At 27.6% G+C, this 21,287-nt stretch overlaps 2 protein-coding genes across 22 annotated transcripts in view; one reads left to right on the top strand and one right to left on the bottom strand.

The window, feature by feature from the left end:
* Positions 1 to 21,287, top strand: part of LOC143905115 (neuropeptide CCHamide-2 receptor) — an 86,467-nt gene that overhangs the window by 37,775 nt on the left and 27,405 nt on the right. For 3 of the 12 annotated variants that reach the window (XM_077420282.1, XM_077420283.1, XM_077420278.1), the window contains exon 3: positions 17,805 to 17,890. The exons of 8 other annotated variants lie outside the window; for them this stretch is intronic. The gene's annotated coding sequence lies outside the window, so the exon portion shown is untranslated. Of the gene's footprint in view, positions 1 to 17,519; positions 17,891 to 21,287 lie in introns of those variants that run through there. One more of the 12 variants, XM_077420284.1, reaches the window with a different exon arrangement.
* LOC143905117 (neuropeptide CCHamide-1 receptor-like) overlaps positions 1 to 21,287 on the bottom strand; it is a 60,803-nt gene that overhangs the window by 26,655 nt on the left and 12,861 nt on the right. Inside the window, exons 3-6 of one of the 10 annotated variants that reach the window (XM_077420290.1) lie at positions 16,424 to 16,662; positions 16,096 to 16,327; positions 7,975 to 8,120; positions 6,846 to 7,074 (exon numbers count right to left, since the gene is read on the bottom strand). The exons of 3 other annotated variants lie outside the window; for them this stretch is intronic. The gene's annotated coding sequence lies outside the window, so the exon portion shown is untranslated. Of the gene's footprint in view, positions 1 to 2,803; positions 3,445 to 6,845; positions 7,075 to 7,974; positions 8,121 to 8,344; positions 8,446 to 16,095; positions 16,328 to 16,423; positions 16,663 to 21,287 lie in introns of those variants that run through there. 6 more of the 10 variants (XM_077420291.1, XM_077420293.1, XM_077420292.1 and 3 more) reach the window with 6 other exon arrangements.

Raw genomic sequence — 21,287 nt, 5'->3', positions numbered from 1 at the left:
AATTTGATGCTAAAGCACGATACAAATACTGCTGCGGTAGTATTATATGATGTTGATGTGAGATGTTTAATTATTTAGATGCGCAAGTCTCTGTGACAAAATCGTTGACATTAAAACACATTTGATTATAGAAAATGTAGTTTAACAAACATAAACTTAAAGCGCTCACATCCTAAAACGAAATGTAAGTTATGTGAATAAAAGGTTCCTTAAGTGCAGTATATATCTCTGCTTGCTGCAAGGAAATCTGGTCGTCTGTATTTGTCGTGAAAAGAGGCAGTTATGAAATTACGGAAGAGGCTCTTACCTCAACAAGAAATTTCTATCGACAGATTTTCAATCTTTTCAATGTTGTCAAAGCGGATAACGTGAACAAATACTTAGTTGAGCAAAACTACTGACGGAAATAGTGGCGGTCGTTACACATTGTATAGTAACATTTTCTTAATACATTTATGTTATATATGTGTTATGTATTATGTTACTTTTGTTTTTAATTATCCTCATAAATTTATATTTTTATATTAATTTATATACTGTGTTTTTTATAATTACTGAGAGAATCTCAGTGAGATATCTGGTTTGAAAATAACCGCATTTCTCTCTCTGTCATTTAAAGACTTACGCGGAATGCTTTCTAGAAGTTATGAATTGCCGGAGTATCAGTCTTCGTTCACGCGAAATTTTTTTTTTCATCCAATTTTATTCATATTTTCAATTCAATTTCACATTTTGTTGAACCGTGCTCACGTTTCTTCTCTGCGCACATAAACACGATATCGAAACTGTCATACCGTTATAGGATGAAGTGCAATAGAAACAGCATTTTCCACGTAACTTGCATCTCTACGTACAAGAATAACACATTACTATATTTTCAACAATTTTTCAGTAATGTATATGAACGTTTTGAGCGATAACACGCTAGGATTATGTTTGCATGGAAAACTGCAGAAGGAACAGTCAAATAATGAATCGATCGATGTAATACGCTGGATTTTGATACGATGTGATTTGCTTGATTCATAACTTTGTGGCTGTGAAATTTAATTTAATGCACATGTACCTTTTTTTCTTAATTATTTATATTATATGTATATTATTTATAATATTATATTAATCATTTATTAGAAAAAAGTATGTTAGTAAAATAAGTACTAATATGAGCCAATATAGTTATAGGTGTGTAATTATTTATAATAACCGTAAATATATTAACACTCAATTAACAAACATCATTTTTTAATTTATTAAACATTTTTTAAATAATATATATATATATATATATTATATTTAATTTAAAGAATTTATGATATAATTTCTTTTAATAATATATAATAGATCGGCAAAGTCATTCATACACATCCCTTATATACAAAGTGCTCTTTTTATCATTTTTTATGTAATCATATGTACAGATCTTTTTATAATGTGTTTAAGTTAATATGCGCTCGCATAATTATAAAATTATTTTATGAGGCTAATAAGTTATAATATACGTAGTAGATTAGTATAAAAATTCTAATACGCAGGATTTATATGAATAAATATTGCAAAAAATTGTGAACGAATTTAATAAAATGGTTTACGAAAGCGAGCAATTGTAAATTTTGTTTAACGTATTTGATATTTTTGTATCGATATCAAAAATTGATAGTATTTAAATGCCACAGACATACGCAAATTTTTGAGGACGTATGGCTGTATATTTTATAACTTATATACATTTATATAACATATTTATACATATAACAGAAAATTGACACATTTTACTGTGATGCAAATGTAAAGAATTTGAATAACAATTTTAAATACTTAATGTATTATCAATCAAATTTAAAAATACACATTATTTTACAAATACAAACATTTTAAAATTATAATTAAATATGCAAAAATGAAATACTTTATGTTATTTTATGTTAGGAATATACGTTATATATATTTCATATATATATACTTATATTTATATTATTTTTTATATTTATTACATATATATTCATTCATATAAATCCTCTGTGAATTAGAATTTTCATACTAAGAGAGAGAGAGAGAGAGAGAGAGAGAGAGAGAGAGAGACGCAGAGAAAAGATAAAATAGAGAATGTAGAATTAGAAAATAACCTTTATTTTATATTCAAGTTTAAATAAATGACAAGTTTATTAGGGTTTATTGTAATATTTGAAAATTAATTACATAAATGTTTAATATTACGTGTCTTTGATATTAAATTCATTAATGTTAAATTAATTTAATGTTAAACATATATTTATAACATAACGATTAATCAAACTTTGACTGACAAAATCAATTCTTTTATTAAACTATTTGTAAGTGAAAGAAAAAAATTTGGAAATTTTATATAAACTATCCCATATATATGTGTATGCATATATAGAACAATACTATTTAAACATATTGAATCGTTTTATATCCATGATTGAACGGATAGCGGAAATACAGTACAAACAATCATCACATGAATAAATCATCCATAAATATATTTTAATGGCAAATGTTCATATTGCTAAAATTTCTACCACGAAAATTTTGAAAACGACAAGCACGCATATTGCGAAGCCACAAAATATGCATATTGATTTATATATTGTTTTTGTGTTTTCTATTTTATATAAATAATTTGTATAAATAAATAAAGAAATAAGCGGTAACAACATTAATTTGACGATTAAAAACGGGAAGCTAAATTTTTTTTTTTATTTGAGACAGATATGTATCTCATTTTTTTATCATCTTTACGTGTTACATTATCATGCAACTTTTACATTCTTTTTAATCTTACCTTTATGGATGTTCCAAGTTTAAAGCTGATGAACACGTTATAATACACGAAACGGATAATATTTGTTAATCGCATCACACATTCTTCATACTTTTTGCGAAATTTACTCCATAAACTTTTAACAATCAAGTTTATCCCGTCGTAAAGTTCAATGGCGCGCGAACAGAAACTTCGATCCGTGTAAAAAAGAAAACAAATGTCTTTAAAATCAGTTGTGTTGAAAGTCGATGTAATCTCAGTGAATTCAGACGTCGATACTATTGACGTAAAAGCAATCTGTATATTGTCACGTAATAAAACCGCGACAATGCACATAAAGTATTCTTTCGGCAAAATCTCTGATTTTCTGCAAAATCTTGAAGATTGAATTCACTGTAAATATATATCGATTTTGATGCGCGTTTAGTCCTTCAAAAATCCATTATCTAGCGCGTATTTGCGGATATTGATGTTCGCGATCGGAGTCAAAAATAGAACTAAAACGGCCGGAGAGAACAATGGGACCGGAAGGAGAGACCAACCGCGTCGACTCGACACCGCGATGCTACTGGCGACCGCGGCTTCATCCGCGCAAGAACACATCGTCCGCCCTGTGCGATCCACCACCCCCGGGACACAGAATCTACTCTTGCCCAACGATTTAATCTCTCTCTCTCTCTCTCCCCCCCCCCCTCTTTCTCTCTCTTCCCTTCCCCTTTTTCTCTCTTTTTCTCTTGCTCTATGCAAAGTACAGATCGAGAAATCCTTTATCTGAACCAATATCCTGTTCACTATGACTTTGTAGTCATTGAAGCGCATCATGCGACGTCCGGCACAGGAACCAATATTATATAGTTCACTAACCTAAAGATCGTTTATTATCGCAACAACTTGGACTTAGAACTTGGAATTTCATTCAAAAAGCTAAAGAAGTAAGAACAATTAATCTAGACTTGCCTGCTCTTTCACTTGCTTATATCTACCTCATTATACGATTGCGCACTGATTTCAATGTTAAAAAATTGGACAATATCGAGAAATATACCCTTTTGTATTTTCCATATTAAGTTTCTTACTTTTTAGATATATTTTTAGCAAATAATTGTCTTTTTATTTAAGAAACTATATATATTGAAGCTAAAATAAAAATTAATATAGAAAGAATAAACGTTGTTACAAAATAATTGGAAGTTATTAAAAAAAGTATGGAAGTTATCTGATTTCTTTATTTTACGAAATTCGAATTCTATATAAAATTATTTTATTTTATAATACATAACGTGAAATTTGCAGATAACTTCTATTATAATTTTATTATAATAGAATAATTATAACATTTTTTCAAATCAAATAATATAATTAATATAATAATTATGATTTTTATTTAAACTTTTATATGGAGTTTTTTTATTACAAAAAGACAATTAATAAAAAAATATATATATATTTTTACTAATTAAATAAATGTGATAAAATATTAGATTAAATAAGTTTTATATTATACAAAAAAAAATTTTTATTTCAGAGATCTTTGATTTTAAACATTTAATGTTGCCTGCTCTTCTTTCTTGAAAAGTTTGTAGACTTAACTGATTTTGTTTGTATCTTTTTTGTTTGTACTTTTCAATTATATGTATAAAGAATCAGCTTGATGTCATTACAAGTTTACATTAATCAGCTCAAGACAAAAAGCAAATTAATACTACGATTGAAGCGTGAACATTTCAATAATGATATTTTGAGTAAAAAGTGCCATTATTATGCATATCAATAAAATGTCAAATAATGCATATTGCATCTAGGTTGTTTAATAAAAAAATTGTAATGCTTGACAACAGAGTCAAATCAATAAAAGAACACATCGTCGATAAGAGAACAATAAATGTATTTGGTTCATTATTAATTTTAAGACAATCAAATATGTAGGTTGTTTTGTAGATTGACTTCTATAGCTCATATAATTATAGTAATTTATTAATAATTATTAATTGTATTACTGCAATATTCTAATATTTTCCTTGGTAATTATATTTAGTCATAGTGTGTAATCACATTTAGTCATATTTAGTCATATTATAAAAGTGCACAAATATTATGCATTATATCATCTCAAATTTGTTTAATTATTTCTTTGTCATTTATCGTTACAATATAAGATTTCTAATAGTACCTATCGACTGTCCTAACACTAATAATTTATAATAACGTATTGCTTATCTTTATATCCGATATGATTATATATTTACGAAACTTCGTATTCTGTTCTACATTTTCCATTAATTTACGATTAATATGACAAATTAATTAACGAAGCATGCTTCAATATTACATTTAATAGAAAGTTTATTGGGAACTTGAATCGCCTAAGTGGAATTTCTTGAAAATTAATACATTCATAACGTAGTTCTATGAATAACATACATATTCATACACTGATAGAGATTTATTTATAGATCAATAACATGAAAAATAGCTCTTAATATAATAGCCTCGGTATAATATCATATTGATAAAAGTTTTTATATTATAAAAAAGTTATACATTAAATAATTCTGTTCTTATATATTACCACTATAAAGAGATCTCAACGGAATTAGTTGCTAAGAGTAACACGTAACGAATTGTTATCCTCTACTCCTGCGTTTCTCTCGCGAGTTTCGACAGAACAGATAAAACTCTTTTAAATACATAGAATATTAATACAGTGATGGATAAAAAGAGACACTTTGAAATAACAAGTTATGTGATGTTAAAAGATAAAAAATATATTTTATACCATTAAAAGCGTAATATATCTCGTATATTAATAATATGTACACATACATTAGATTAATTTAAATAAATTTTAAAGTTTATGCTCAAATAAACATACAATTTCTCTCGAATTTTTAAGTAAGTAAAAGAGGAATTTCAAAAAACAAATCATTTATTTTGGATAAATGTGAAAATGTATACTAGGAAAGATTATATGTGTGTGACAGATTAAAGTCTTGTGAAATACCGACTGTTTGAAGTTAAGCTATAAAGTTGACATTTCCATTTGGCATTACGTTTTAAAACATGAAAATATCAGGCTATTTCTCATCTCTGAAATTATTGCAGACACGAAAAATCAATAAAAGTTATGCGATGATAATTGCTCAACTTCTATATTTCGTACATTTTGTTGATATTCTTTATAACTCGATAATGCGATTTTATGGTCTAGTTGCTTCACGGTATTCCCGTGCCTGGATAAGTTCAACCAATTAACACGTTGAATGTCGGACCTATACATAATTCGCTTGTCTCTCCGTCGATGCCGGAGTGAAATTTTCCCTATTAGATCCATATCTCGATAATATATTATATTATGTAATCAAGTTATGCATAATTATCATGCTTAGTGTATTAATTACTTTAGACTATTATTACTTTAATATTGATTATATTTACAGAACTGCCACAAATGTTACTTTTTACGAGTTTGATATGCATTTTTTGAGTTTGGTATATAGCCCCGATCCTGGTGCGACAAAAGCACATTCAGGGCCGATCGTTCCAACCTATTGATAAGCTAACTAATAGTTAAATCATATGTCTATCTTTGTTTAATGTAAAGGATAAACAAAGACATATATAATATGATTTAACTATTAGTTTACCAACAGGTTGGAACAACCGGCCCTTAATTAATGTGTTAATATTATTGGCTAATATAAATATGTAATCGGAAGCTGAATTATTCTCTGAGGTCGCCATGCATATAACCTGTTTAATGAAATAGTTAATAAAAATTTAAAAGTAGAAAAAAAAACAGCGTCTAATAAAACATTTATTGAGAAAGAATATTGATTCAGCGCTATTGAAAGGAAATCTGAACTTATTTCTTCTAGATTTTTTATTTCATATTATATACGCGCATATATACATATTTTCTCTTTTCAAAACAGTAAGGAAGTCTCTCAACCTTAACTTGACATTTGTATATTATCTTGATTTGCTCCTTTTTCGTGCTATTTATCCGCTTTCGTATATTTAGCTTCAATTTACTAAGGGTAGAAGAATCGTAAAAAAAACTTACCTAGCGTCCTAATTAAGTTTTATACGCATATAACGTTGCGTTCATTTTGTCTCGACTTTCCTTTACCGTATCACAAACATGTTTACGTAAAATATTTTATGTGTAATGCGTTCACTTTTAAAATATGCTCTCTTTAATCACTGTAATACTGCAAACGGAGAAGCACTATATACAACGTTCGGTTAAGTATTCCGATAAAACTGCGCTCATTATCCCCGACCGCTCTTATCTGAAAGTAAATGTACACGTGGATTCGCTACACATAGGCCATCGTGCTAATCGTTCTACGCCGGAACTCGCACTCGAAATTAATATACGTCTATACATCGAAAAAATACCTGAAGCTTTTTGAAGCTAAAAAGCAGCTATTTATATCATATCATTTAAACAGATATGACATGACTCACATAAAGATTTCCGGGATAAACGAATGCACGTAATATGTAAAGATAAAATAAAATTTTATTCATAAATTACAAAATAATTGTACTTGTTGGATGCTTAAATTAAAATAAAATGTATTTTGTTGAAGAAGCCAGCTTGACAAAAAATTGATAGAAAAGTTGCTAAAAAAATTAATTTTTAAATAAAGATTTTATTTAAATTTTAAAATAATTATTATAATAAAACTAAATAATTATGTTCTTAATTTTATTTGTACCAATGCTTGTTAGTTTTAATTTAATATACAATTTAGTATTATTAAGACATATAGTATTAATAAGACAAACGAAAGTTTTATGTTGAAGATAATAGGGAGTTTTTGCACTACCGTCTTTCAGATACTGTAACCGTGTCTGAATTGTTCAGATACATTCACTATGAACTATTGAGATACAATTATCGTATCTGAAAGACGGTATTGCAAAAACTCCCTAATCTTAATAAATTCGCTTTTATCTTTTACGTTAATATTGTGCTATTATTATAACTGCATATATATATAAAGAATGCGTTTGTTTCTCTCACCCCACTCACGTATTGCCTACAATTCGGTATCATATACAAATGTCTTAGCAAAGCTATCTTAATAAAAAATACGTAAATATATATTTAACTTAAAGATTTAGTGGTAAAAAAGTATTTAAAAATTGATGTCTAGGAAATTTTGGATCTAGATTGTATATACCATAAGTAGAGCAAGAAACATTTGAATTTATCGAATGGCATTTTGTACAAGCTCTTCTAAGCCGGCTGCGTCGTTATTATCGATCGTTCCCATTTGGTTACAGCTGCAATGCTTTTTTCACAGCGGATAAAGTAGTACTTGAGTTACTAAAAACAATATCTCATTAGTATTTTAACAACGACATTAATAATGTATTATTACTAATAGATATAATGTCATTTTATGGATTGTTTAATTAAATATCAATATCTGTAAACAAAAAAATTTGAAAAATATTTTATTATCTGACTAATGTATATATTTTGTTTATGTATATATTTTATTATGTTGAAATGCAATAATATTTATTCTTTTGTTATTTATACTTAACTTCATTAATAATAATTTATAGAAGCGCAAATATTCTTCAAGTTTCCTTCTTAGTCAGAGATACATCCTACAGGTGGCAACATTAACTATTCCTAAGATTTCCTGCATTAATGATTGATCCGAATATACACCTTCATACACATATATTCTTAAGTGGTAAAAAATTTCAGAAAAAGTTAAAGCAAGACACAATCTAATTTAAGAATGATAAAAAGAATAAGAATTACAGGCGTATACATGTATAATATAGATGGAGCACGATTGAAAAAGCTAAAGCTAATTTTTAATTGATATTTTTTCATTAAAAAAGATCAAAGATTCTTCACACATTAAAATATTAAATCATTAGACAATTTTTTCTTATTCTTATAATTGTAAAGTAGTTTTTTTATTAAGTTGGAACTCTGATGAAACAATTTTTTTGATGAAAATGCTAATATTTTATTAGATTGAAAATTGGGGTAATATTTCTCACATTATTCTTATATTTCGTATAAATATGTATAATTTGTTTTTATATAAATATATAAAAACAGTTGTATTTTGTTCCTGTTTATATAATAGCTTTATATTTTATTTTACAATAAAAGAATGCGAAGCCAGACACAAGTTAAAAAATTATTTTTTACGGAAAAAATATTTTTTTGTTATATGTATTAAGCGCGAGAGATCTAATTTCAATTAACTATAGCATGCAAGGGAAACCAGTGCAGTTTTAGGATATCAGATTTATTGTGTATTTATATAAGAACTTAATAATTATCGATATTATTTCGTAATTTTCCCTTCCGCAGATAATAAGCTAATAAAGAGCTAATGACTGAATCCGTTTCAGATAGCATGGAAATCAAGATATCTACTTGGTGTTAAATTCGATAAACTCTTATAACATGTCTTAGCTTTAAGAATTAATTGAATAAAAAAATTTTTAATGTATTTGATGTTTTTTTATATTTTATTTTACACAATAAAAAAATGCAAAGCCATACACAAGAGTTATTATAAAAAACTTAAAATTAGCTTTTGGAAAGAAAGATTATCATAAATATAATTAAGGTATTATATTGAATGCATTAAATAAGTTTGATATCCTGAAAATGTATTAATTTCCTTCGTTAGTTAATTAAAATACCAAATTTTTTAACAAAACTCCTTTCGTTTTTTTTTGTGAGAATATATCTAATTAGCTGCATGAGTATAAAATAGTTAATTATTTAATTCTGTTATTAGTACATATATTTCGTTTATGTGCATCTGTACGTATGTTCATATGAGCCTTTTGGAACTGTAGTTGTGAGCAGCTCTGGTGAACAGATTTTTCTACGCAAAATGTTTTTACTCAATGCAAGATACAATTCATTGTACATTCTACGCTTTTAACGTAAATTCAATTTCATTCGCCATTGTAAATGTTGCATTATTTAAATATACTGTTTTGTATTATTTTATTATTTTCTTGCGTTCTATTATTCTCTTATACTTTTACTTTCTTGTATTATTTTATAAAATGCAGCGCACACAATAAATTTTATATGCTGGCATAGAGATTACATAACGTGTTTTTATTTACTTGGATTTTATTGTCAACGACAATAAATGATAATTTTTTAAAACTCGAGCACGTGATACGTATAGTAATATATATGGCACGTAAACTTGTGGCTGCATTTACGTAAAACTCGATAAACTATATATCTGTGACACCTGGTTCTAAATTAGAGTTAAGGGGCTGGATAAAAATGTGTTTTATAACGAAACGAGTTATATCTATTGTCGAATTTATTTTCATCAGATTTAAGCGAAATGCCTAGTCTATATTTTTATATATTATGGTGCTCTACACTTGCTAAATAGTCTCGAAAAAATAGAATATCTTAATAAGAATAATGGAGAAAATCCACAAAAATAATTGATGAAGAGTAATGAGATCGTACTATAATTTTTATATTTTTGACAATATTGAATAAATAATCATCTGATTTGTTTATTGTAATATTTTACTCTTTTAGCATCGATAATACTATTGCAGAAAATTAGAAAATAATTGAAAACTAATTTGTAATTCTCTAAGTTGTAAAGCGTTGAAATACTTAAGCAATCGTTACTAAAACGAAGAAACTGCAGGTTGCCAATTGAATATCGCGGGTTAAGTGCGCGATCCTTTGATTGTATACCGTGTACCGTGTAAAATTGTACGCAGCGCGTTGAAACGGTATCTATTTACATGAACGCTTTACCATTTTTGCGATCCTTCGTCCAACTAGTTTCTCGATATGCCCGAGGATACGTGACTATTTTATTCTCTCCCGCACCTCTTTTTCGTCGTATATTATAACGCTTTGAACCTTCCGAAAACTAGGATAGCAAAATGATTGCGTTCTCTGCATCAAGGTATACGTTTTATGCAATAGATGTATCTTTTACGAACACAAAACTATATATATATATATATTAAGACAAAACGTACACACATTTTAAATCGTTAATCATTAAGTTGCCTTACAATATTTCTTTTAAAAATAGTTAAACATTTTTTTTATTATATTATTCGATCTTTCACTTCTCAACATTATATCAACACTACTTTACTTTTATCATTTACGCATCATCATGAGTCATAACTGACTTTAACTAGAAACATTTAAAAACATAGCATGCTCTTTATCGATGATCAATTAGACATTTAAGCGCCTTTCATCTTAACTTTTAAGTTCTATGAAAATAAAGTGCGAATTAAGCTGCATTAGTAAGCCCCGTTTTTTACTTTGCTTTCTTAACTGTAAGATACTGTGATATCAGAAGTGAGAAATCTTTCGTACTAATTTTTCTGAAGACAATTCTTTGTTGAAGAATAACAATTATGGAAATTGAAGTATTGTTCGCTATTGTTATCGCAGGTTTACATATGCATCTGTTTGATTGCATCTGTTTGATTGCTCAATATTTAGTTAATACAAATTGCATCAATAAATTAAATACTTTGTCGATATCGAATGCCTTTCAATTGAAACACAGTACATTCGTAAATTTAAATCGTAAAACATTTCGATTCGTAAATTTGTCTTGCAAATGGTTTGCTATTTTTATTTGGAAAGTTAACAACACCATTAAAATTACAGTGAAAATAAGTGCAAAGTGAAAATGAAAGTGCCTTTGTCGAGAAGACAACGTTAAATCTTTTTTTGATTTTTTATATAACATTTTAATAGATTAGCTGCTTTTAAAAGGTCAATTATATGACCGTTTCAATAAATAATCATAAGACTAATCATTATTTTGTACTCTTTGGCAATGATAAAAATTATATTTCGAAAATATTTTCAAGAAACTCTTATTTTAATGATATAATGAAATTTCCTTATTTTATTTAAGCGTTCGTAATAAAAAAAAATGATATATAATAATTTACAAGATTTATATTTTAGATTGATTATATAGTTTTTCCGTTGAACTATTTCAGGATTTAACTCTGAAAAGATATTTTTTGTGACATTTTCGGTGAAGAAAATTGAGAATCATGTTAAATTCGCGATTTACTTAAAAATCCTTCTATTGAGAATCCCTTCAATAATAAAAAATGTCTTAAGTAGATATGTGCAATTTTACCGGCTTTTCTTTCAATGAAAACATGATCAGATTATTTGTCCTTGATTCTAAAATCATTAAATTGTTGTTGATAAAAATGTACAATTAAATTTCTTAAAATCTTTACCAGCAAAATTTAATTAATAAATAGGATATTTAATTATCTTTTTATTTAATCAAAATTTTCAATATTTATTCGAATAGTGTGTGAAATTAGTTTTTATTTTAAATTTTTATTGAAAAAAACATCGTCAACGCATATTTAGAGACTATAATATTACGTCTGTAAAAATTTTACACAGTAATAATCCAATCAATTTTAAATTAAATATACCTATCCAAATAAGAACGTTTGGTTTGATGCGTAATATCTAATATTGTCAGATCCAAGTGATACATTTTATACTGATTTATTTTCGAGATGAACTTTATAAAGTGCTATTATACGCCGCGCACAGTATCTGACACATACAAATTGATATTTTAATAGTCCGACTTTTTGTCACTTTAAACTATGAGCGAAACTAAAGTGTAAGTTTTTATGGTTAAAGCAAATAATAGAGTACCGCTATATACATGTATGGACATATATAGTTCTTCCTAGTTTAGGTCATATAGTCTCGAGACGTAAAAAAGCCGAAGTAAACAGGACGTTCTTCCAAGAAAGAAAACTCTGCGTAAAATCTTTATTGTTGTAACTTTTTTGGTTTTACTGACAAAACAAGCTAATCATAAGGTACCTAATTAAGTACTTGTGAAACGTACCACATACACTCGCGTAAATATATAAGAAACACATAAAAGATTTTATATTTTTTAAACTTTGATTGGAAAAAACATCAGTAATTGTAATTAAACAAACTAATCATTGTGTGAAGAATGTAGATCTGAAAAACATTATACACAAGCATAAAAATAGAACATGCAAAGAAAACTATTTGCTACAAAAAATAAATGTAAGAAAATATATTTAATCTCTAATTATCATGAGATTATAGTGAATTAAATTAAGAAATTAATGTGTATTCTGCAAATTTTGATGTAAGATATTACAATCGTAACTTTATTTATAAAATTAACAGAAGTTTTTTAATTTAAGTGAAAGAATATGATTTTTTAAAGAATGTGGAACGAGAATCTCCGAGACCAATCGTTTACAGAAAATATGAAACAAGGTATAAATTAAAAATTCAATTATAAATTGATCGCAGTTGCATAAAGAAGCATGCTTCTACATAGTGAATATTTTACCTCATGTTTTCCTACGTAAAACAGATTTTATAAATGATTGGAAGCAATAACACATTTAATACGGTTTATCCCGTATAATCCCTTTGTTAAAATAGCTTAGGAAAGAATTTAAAAGAGAAAATACTATGAAAAGGAAAAAGAATGAAAATACTGGGAACAAAATGTCTGTTATTACAGCTTGAAGTTTAATATGCATGATTTATTTCATATTTTATAATTTCTTTAACTTTCTGATGAAGCCCCCCTCGAGTTTACAAAATATTTATATACATAAAAACAACTAACAGAAGTAATTAATTTATAGGAGTGTTCTCTGCTGAAAGTATAAAGTATATAACGTGCGAATCCAATAAGAAAGGCTTTTTAATCTCATTCCATTTTTCTTCATTTTCCTGCTAATCTATGTATACATACATCTATATACTATTATATAAAATCCTTACGGGTGGTGTATGTTTGAACGTTAATAACTTAAAAACTATTGGACCGAATTTTTACAACAAATACATGAAACAGGGGTAGAATTTTCTGGAATGTGCTATAGGGTGTGTATTTTTTTGTTACCAATTTTCTGGAAACCGATTTTTTTAATTTTTCTAATTCTTACGGGTAAAAGAATTTAAAAAATTGGTGTCCAGAAAATAGATAACAAAAAACTATACACCCTATAGCATTCCCCGGAAAATTCTATCCTTATTTTATATGGTTTTAATACAAATTCGGTCCAATAGTTTTTAAGTTAAAAACGTTCAAACATACATCACCCGAAATGTATGTTTGAAGAATGTATGTTAGAGAGACTATTTGCGTGTCTTATTACATATGTCCTCCGGGGAGAAGCCCGGGTAACCAGCTAGTATATATATATATATATATATATATATATATATATATATATATATATATAAGTAACAATATTACGTCAAAATGATTTCTAAAGAATAATTGACGCATATATTGTTTTCTAGGTGTAATAAAAAAATCATCATATATATTATGTCCGCCGATAAATTTAAATTTAAGCTTTAATAAGTTTTAAACGTTTTGTAGAAAGCTTATTTGTATTTTGCATCTTTTCCTGAAACACAAGAGAGAATTTAGAGAGGTTATTTATTATATAAAACAATTATTTTATGACATTAATCAACGTTAATCTCACGATCCATACTCGTTAATTAATAGTTTAGACGATGATATAGAAGAAAAACGCTACTGTTGCTGTTGTGTTTTTTTGTAATTACAGAGGCTTTAAAGTTATGCGTTTATTAGCGAAAATTTAATAGCTTTTCTAATTATTGATTTATTCGGAATTAAAGCAAATTATACATGCTGCAGACACGTAAATCGATGATAACATTTAATTCTTCAGTTAATTTTAAAACGGATGTTATTCGCTCGTTGTTCACTCGAGCATATATCGTAAACGTAACTCAAAGTATGGAAAAGTTTGTTCGAACTTGTTGCCCTTTGACTTTTTACACGTGATAAATCTGAGGTGAGACAGTACGTTAATGCACGTTAATATACTGCGTTCTCAAAATTTCTCGACGTTTTACTTTCATGGCTAGGTCTCGCAAGTTGGGTAAATAGCACATTATGGTTTGTTTCATATTTAAGCGAACCAGCATTTGCATGCACAAACGTTGCTAAATAACATCTCTTTCAGAAAATATAACTTGTTTTCTGGGCAATGGATATTATATTCTTGAAATAAAATGTTAATGAATTGTATAAGAAAAGTCTCTTCAAAAATTGCTTTAAAGATATTATATAAAATCTTTCGAACTATCCAAATAATTTAAATAAACATGCATTAAAACTATTTTCTCAAATAATATTTGTCCGTCTCTTTTTGAGTCTCTTGCAAATATTCTATCACAACAATTATTAAGAAAGAATTTTATTTATATCGTAAAAGTTGGCGTAATGAAAACCATCATTCCGCGTTAACTGCGTCTTTTTATTTCATTGATATTATGATGATTGTGCGAATAGCATATTCTTATTAACTTTTATCGACTATATCGTTATTGGAACATCACAAAGTATATTATAGGTACACAATGTCTTACGATTACACGCCGCTCAGGCATCATGCCACAGCTAAAATGCCTTGTTTGTTTTATGCCCGCTTCTATCCGACCAAACGGCCGTAACGATCCGCAAATAACTCACCGAAATTCTTTTACTTTTTACTCAAACTAGACTAATAGTTGTTGCAATCTCTTTAGTTGTCGTTCCTCAAACAAGTTATTGTAATAAAAAAGATAATAGAAATAATTTTACCTTTTTTATGATATAACTACGTGCATTTGACAAAATGTTAAAGTTTGGTTAATTGTACAATTGCAACATTGATGTGATAATTGTCAATTTACAATATGATAAAGCGCTTAATATGTATGGTGGTCTGAAGCTACCAGTTCTCTTGTGTATAAGCACACATAATCATATTTGTTCAAATTGATAAATACATACAAATTGTAAAATACATACATACACACCCCCCAAAGGCAATATATATTTAAAATAAAATTCCGATACACAAGTACACTACAATGTACAGATAGTCTACGTCAACTTGTTAAACAACATTGACCATTCTTGTGCAGAAAAATCGATTTAAATTACCAAGACACGTGGTAAAGCTTAGCATAGGTCTTGGCAAATTGATTTTAAGTCCAATTTTAATAAAACTATTTTAACTCAACAATTTTAATTTTTAAATCTGCATATTCCATTTAATTATTATTTTCAATTTTTCCACGGAAAATGGATATTGAAATCTACGCCAATCAATTACGCAAACTCTGTTATATTGATTGATCTCACTTATTAAAACTCATGAATACTCTCTGACGTGAAAAATAAATATAGTCAATAGAAAAAGACTAATTCGCAAAAAAAGAAACGTACCTACGCATGGTTTGTTTTCATATTCTCTCGCTTCTATTCTTGTCCATTTCCAATGGTTCAACGTGTAAATAATCAATCACGAGCAATCAAGGAAATCTCGAACTAAATATGAAAACCAGGACATTCGAAAAACCAGGATAAAAAACAAGTATGGAACACCGATGTACACGATTGCAAAATAAAGCAGCGAAGAAGACTATGTGCTTTGATATTCTACACTTGAAGATTGAGACTGAAAGAAAAAAAAATTGGCGACGATACTGGGGAAGTACAAGTGCATATGAGGACTCGATGTAAGTACGACTGATTCGTTAGCTGTTTCACTTACCATGGGAAGTCTAATTGAATTCCAAGTGGATTTGCAAATGAAACGCCAAACGGCCGAGAGCAGTAGTTTAGCGACAGCTGATCGCGTTTCTAGAATATCTTCGCCAATGTCCGTCGAGTCAAGGGAAAACTTTACGATTGCAGAGTTTAATATGAATAATTTGTCATCGACGATACGGATTATTCAACAAGTGGGATCAACGAAAAAATGTCATTATCGGGGGTGAAACTTATTCTCATCTGAAACAAGATTCCAATTATATTAATTGATAATTAAAAAAATTATTTTTTAGCAACTTAATCCTGAGTCCGTCCGAAAAACGCAATATTTAAACTATCTACGTAAAAACTTACAACAGTTCTGGATAAAAATACTTTGATTAATAAAATACTTTATAACTACGTTTATAATGTGCACTCTATATACGATAATCAAAATAATCGATGTACATAAAAAATAATATATCCCATTGTTCAGTAAGAAACTACAAAAATGGATCTGCAAATTTTATCTAAAACTATTAATCAGATTGCAATTGCAGATTGACATTTCAAAATTAAATTATAATTCTTATGTGATATCCTTTTTCAAACATGCACTCTCTAGATTAATACTTTTAATATAGTATAATATTTCTACACAATAAAATATAAGTTATAATTTTTATTTCTCTCTTTTATACGAGTAGAAGTAAAATATGTTATAATTAATTATAAAAATTGTTAAGTCTTATAAAATTCATAAAATTGTATACAATATCATTGTAAATTATACAAAACTTAAATGTCTACAATGTCTGTATTTAAAATTAATGAAACTAAAATAATTTTTTGTTATTTTAATAAAAATATTTTAGAAAAAGTTAATTTTCTTCAGACTTAAGTGGACTTAAGTCAGAGAAAGATTTCTCAATTCTATTAAAAAGGAGCTTTTAGTAAAGCTTGCTACTTATGTAAATTCGATTTATCGTTTTATTCTGATACATATAATAGTTTAACCAAAATTACACAAATCAACTAGCTAATGACAGATGCAGTTTAGTAATTATATTGCATACGTCAGATTCTTTCTGTTAATTGCTTTTCCCAGAAAGCAGAATTTTCTACGCCCTGAAGACTGGTAAAGCGGAAAATATGTAGATTATGACGAGATGAAGAGAGATGGAAGCTTGGTTGCACCGTATTTTGCGACTGCGTCGAATGGACGTGGATCCTCCGTGAACTCCAGATTCCCTTCAGTTTACGCTGCGCACCCGATCTGATATCCCGAATTGATACCCCCGTTGCTATACTTTACAAATTCACATTATACTTTCCTCTGTGGTGTGAAACTTTTATCGTGTGTTTGATTAACATTTACTAAAGAGATACTTTCTTTTTAGATAGATACAAAATTTCCGATCTCCAAAATCGAAATTAAAGTATCAGTGCGGAACTTCTTCTTGGAAAGAATCTCTCGATTGCTCAGGTATATATTACTAAACATTATAAACTAATATTTTATTAAAATTTAACACATTGATTACGTTCTCTATTTTGTGTATAATTTATAGTATGTATAATTTATATTCTGATAGTGATAATTCCTATATAATTTTAAGTTTGTTAATCTAATTTCTTAATTGTATATAAACAAGATAACCGCTCCTTAAACGAAATTTTGATTTTACTTAAATTTTAATCATCTCTGTATCAAATGCAAAAAAGCTTAATATCAACGATAGAGTGAACAGTGCGCTCAAATCGATAATTTTTTTTTCTTACGTCAGATTATATGATTTTTATAAATTCTTAACAAATTTTTCTAACTTCTAATTTTCTATTTGTGTATGCATGTATGTATTTTTACAAGTACGATCTATAATATCATGATACTTTTTGTGGAAATATATCTTATAAGAATTTGAGTTTTCTATTGTATTCGTAAGAAACAATATTATACATTTTAATATATAGGGCTGTTACTTTGTTACGTATAATTGTTTTAATTTACTCTTTTAAGTAAGTTATAATAAAATATAATTAATAAGAAAATGTCATTATTTGAAATTAAATTTTCAAATATCCGTTACAATTTAATATAATGCATTTGATGATGTACCTATACAGTGTCAATTTCTAGCTTCCAGTTTTTAATTGCTAGTAAAATATTTCTTAATTGCTACGATTTTAACAGACAAATAAACTTTACTTAATTATGAATAGCTAAATTAAGTATCGATTAACATTTCGAGTTTATGTATCATTTTCATTATGTTGGTAGACCGAAGATAGAACAAAGTGTGCGATAGGATTATATCAAAATCTGCTACATTTGCGGATATTAAAAGCACACGTAGTTATGTTGCGTGTCCGCACGTTTTTTAATATCTGCATTTTTATATTTTTTAACATCGTTTTGATATCGTTTCTATCTCTGATTTTATATACCCGCGTGAGATTTTTGAAATAAGTGTTCGTTTAAGAATATCTGCGTATATGCGCAATGAAAAAAAAGACTACAAATAATGGTTTTGAATTTGTTCAAAATACGTATCATTATTATTATTCTTTATAATTCAATTTGTGCTGATAGCCTAGTATGCTCGTCTGGATGAAACAATTAATGCAGCAGCAAATTTATTGTCGTTTTAAGTTTTAACGATGCAAATAAAGTCTTTGTCTTTTTCTATCAGATAATAATATATATAAAAGGAATTAAAATAAGAAATTTTGAAAATAAATTGTTCAAATAATTTAAATCAATATTCTCTTTCATTTTCTCGCGCACATGATTTTTCCAATTTTCCAATATTGAACATCTTCATATATAATCGCAGCTTTTGAGAAATTCCTCATTCAAAACAGTACAACAAATATTGCCTCAAATATTGAATTTCTTAATTACTTTTAGAAACAAAACATTAGTTTTTTAAAAATTTAGTAACTTAAAATTAGTCATTTATTATATCAAATAATTATTTATTGACTAAATTTACTGATTAATTACTTATCAAATTATGCAGAAATATGATAAAATCGTATTCAAATTAAAACTTTAATTAATTAATTAATTAAAGACTAATAAAGATAAGTATATTAATTTATCTCTATATTTTCCTGCGCTAGTATATGTAGAATAGGGAAAGGTATAAATATTTGCTATAAATACCCACAGGTACGATATCAGTAACTATAAGCAACTTTAGTGATGCTTTCAAAAGTCAGTTGCAACGATCACTAGGTATATGGGGCCTGTCAAACAGAAAGTTTCGATAGACCCAAGATAACATAGTTAAATGAATAGTTGCTATCACTGTTTGATACATGCAATTTTCTTTTGATCGTTGTTACGCTAGAGTTTCGACTGTTCTATTACTCTGTTCTACCACTTTCTTTATAGATTCCGCAACACGTTCTTGCACGTCTCAGCATTTTGAAACGCAATTTACAACAAAGGTTTTAATGCTCTTTATTATTAAAAAATCCTCAAAATATCTATTAATTAAGAAAAGATAACATGAATTATGAAGAAACATTCAATTTTTTACAGATTTAGTATAAATCTTAAAAGATTTAGTATAAATTAATAATTAATTATTTATTAAATTAGTTATATTTTTTTATAACAAATGACATTAATTATATAAATAAAATGTGTTATTTTTTAACAGTAAATAATATGATATATAATAAATATTTTTAACATTTAAAAATATGATTATTTTTTGCTTGCATTTATGACTACGAATTAATCTCGCGAGTTTCAGCCAGCGGATTAAGCGCGTTAATTGCGAAGACATTCTCAACACTTTGTTGAATTTTTGTTGCTGCATTTTTCTACTGTAAGGGGTCACTGGTCCTCAAGGAGACCGTAAATATTTAATATTGTTACACATTTATTTGGTAGTCTTGTGTTATAAAGTGAATTTGAAAAAGAAATAGTATATATATATATATATATATATATATATATATACTATTTCTACGGCGGTCTCTAATATATATATATAGTAGCAAAACAGAGAAAGTTGTAAAACAAAAGAGAATGGCATTATGATAAGTGACTTAGGACACTGCTCGAGTGACTTCATACTAAAAGAATTTAGTTTACATAGGAACGTGACGTGTAAAGCAAATTCATATTCTGAGACTTTGGTAGGTAGTACACATTAAATGCGATAGAAGCATATTAAAGTCTGCTCGCTATCTTAACAGAGAATACGTTATTATGTTATTAATGACAGAGTGTTCTGTTGCATCCTAGAGAATGTATCTAATCTTCTCTCAAATTTCTAACGATACTTAAAGGTAAAGCTATCGACCGGCGGTCATTACAATGAAATATTATCATTTTAGATAAATATGATCTTTAATAATAATTAATACATCCTAATTATAACAGAGACGAGCGTGGCCTAGTAGACAGCGCACTGGTCTATTGAGCCAAAGGTCCAGGGTTCGATTCCCGGTATTATAGAGCTAGAAAATTTTATTCGCTCGTTCTCCTCTCGGAAGGCAATGGCAAACCACCGAGAGTATGTCTTGCCACGAGAACTTCTCTAAAAAAATTGCCGTTTGAAATCGGCGTTAAACTGTAGGTTCTATATACAATGTATATAATCCACGTGCGCAACACATGTATATGAAGAGAAGTCACCACGCTCGGACACGAGTAATAGGACTTGAGAGAGAGAGAATTATGTAGCCAGCGATCCTAATTATCTGCAATTTAATAATGTTATTTGAATTACATAAAAAATACAAGAGAAATATCTCTTAATACACTTAAAATTTAATTTTATTTGCAGATTAAATTTTTTTTACATAAAATGGTTTCACTTTGCTTTAAAATTTTAATATTGTTTAATGAAAATAGCTAAAAT

The sequence above is a fragment of the Temnothorax americanus genome, unplaced genomic scaffold, assembly GCF_048541705.1.
Source record: "Temnothorax americanus isolate GAGA-0224 unplaced genomic scaffold, ASM4854170v1 Scaffold6, whole genome shotgun sequence".
Lineage (NCBI taxonomy): Eukaryota > Metazoa > Arthropoda > Insecta > Hymenoptera > Formicidae > Temnothorax > Temnothorax americanus.
Note: the sequence above shows the minus strand (reverse complement) of the source record. Positions and strands in the feature narration are given on the sequence as shown.